The following is a 2136-nucleotide window of genomic DNA, read 5'->3' as shown; positions in this document are numbered from 1 at the left end:
TTTGTTTTATTTTTGTTGTACATCTTAAAATGTAGAAGAATGAAGTTATATGATGAACTGAATATGTAATAAATTGTCTTCCTAAATTTGGTGTCTCGTGGTTTTGAATCAAATGCATTTTTGATGGCTGTCAAGAGCTTTCTAAGAGACTTTATTCCCTTTCTAAGAGACTTTATTCCACCTCTTCTGGACTTGTATAACTTCATGAGTGAAGGGGAGTGTGGGGAAAGTGCACTACTTTTAGTTCTGTCTCTTTTTCTCTCCTTTCTCTTTTTTTTCTTTTTTTTTCTCTTTCTTTTCTCTTCTCTTTTCTCTCCTTTTTCTCCTTTTCTCTTTTATCTCTTCTCTTTTCTCTAGTTTCTCTTCTCTCTTTTCTCTCTTGTTTCTCTTTTCTCTCCTCTCCTCTCCTCTCTTTTTTTCTCTTTTCTCTCTTTTCTCTTCTTTTTTTTCTTCTCTCTTTTTTCTCTTTTCTCTCCTCTCTTGTTTCTCTTTTCTCCTCTTTTTTCTCCTCTCCTCTCTTTTTCTTTTTTCTCTTTTCTCTCTTTTTTCTCTTTTCTCTCTTTTCTCTTCTTTTTTCTCTTTTCTCTTCTCTCTTTTTCTCTTTTCTCTCCTTTTTTTTCTTTTTTCTCTTTTTTCTCTTTTTTCTCTTTTTTCTCTTTTTTCTCTTTCTCTTTTCTCTCTTTTTCTCTTTTTTCTCTCTTTTTCTCTCTTTTCTCTCTTTTCTCTCTTTTCCTCTCTTTTCTCTCTTTTTCTCTCTTTTCTCTCTTTTCTCTCTTTTCTCTCCTCTCTTTTCTCTTTTTCTTTTCTCTCTTTACTCTCTTTTTTCGCTTTTCTCCTCTCTTTTTCTATTTTTCTCTTTTTCTGTTTTCTATGTTGTCTCGTTTCTCTTTTTTCTCTTTTCTCTTTCTTTTATCTCTTCTTTTTCTCCTTCTTTTCTCCTTTTCTGTCTTCTCTTCTTCTTTTCCTCTCTTCTTTCCCTTTCCCCTTCCTCTCTTCAGGGATGTCAGTGGGATTGGTGCTGTTCTCCACCCCCAAACTTTCTTTTCTTGAAAAAGTGTTGGTTTTCCATGGATGGTGAGCTTTGTTTTTTTATTGTTTTTCCCTTTGTAACCACTAAACAAGGGCCTGGAGTCCTCCAAGAGTGTGCAACCCCCCCCAACCTGTAAATAATGTCCAGGGGCTCCCATTCCTTGCCCTCCATCTTCATTAGAAACATTTCACATTTGGGGGCCTGAAATTTTCTTTGTGGCTTCTGACTTCAATGAGTAAATGGGTTAACTTTGAAATGAGTCTCAACACCTGGAAGCTGCCTCTTTTTTAATGTTTGCAGCTCTAGCATTGCCTGTGATCCATGATGTCCTGGTTTGGGCCAGGATAAAGGGGATTTTCTGTCTTGTACTTTTACTTTTAGCTGAATCTCTTGTAAGCAGTTGCATTTGCTGAAATTAACAACGAGTTTCTCAGAACAGTGTGTGCTTCTAGGACTGATAACACTTGATGTTTATAGTTACTGCTAGAGCCTGGTGTGCAGAGCCAAGGACACTGCTCAGCTCTGAGGAACATTTTACCCTCCAGAAGGAATAAAGAGGTCCCACCTGCAGCCTCCTTTGGGGAGGAAGGGACAAGAGAGATGCCAGAATTGACCAAACAGAGGATTCCATCCCATACACCTCATACTCAGGATAAATTTGAGGCATCACGAGGGCCAAGCCAGATTTCCTGATATCCAGCTTCCAGCTCCTGCCCTTCCTGCCTTTCCTGCTTCCCTTCCTTCACCCGGCATCCTGGGAGGATTCCATCCCTTCCTCTGCCTGTGCTCCTGATCCATCCCAGCCCATATCTGTGTGTTCCTGCCTCCAGCTCCAACTGCTGCTGACCCCAGGATTCCAGCCTGGACTTTCCCAGGGCTGCCCTGCAGCCTCGGGGGTGACGTGAGAGTTATTGGGGGAAAAGGTGGAAGGAATGTGGTTTCCATTTTCCTTTATATTTGTATAGATTTAGTAATTTTTCCTATTTATCATTCCTGTTTCATTAAAGTTGTGTAGTTTAGTTTCCAACCCATCAATCTCTCTCCCTTATTCTCTCTCCTTTCTTTATCAAGGAGGAGAGGGAGATTAACAGAGAGCATCTGGTACT

Source organism: Calypte anna, chromosome 3 (assembly GCF_003957555.1).
Source record: "Calypte anna isolate BGI_N300 chromosome 3, bCalAnn1_v1.p, whole genome shotgun sequence".
In the NCBI taxonomy this organism is placed as follows: Eukaryota; Metazoa; Chordata; class Aves; order Apodiformes; family Trochilidae; genus Calypte; species Calypte anna.
This window is presented reverse-complemented; position numbering follows the sequence as displayed.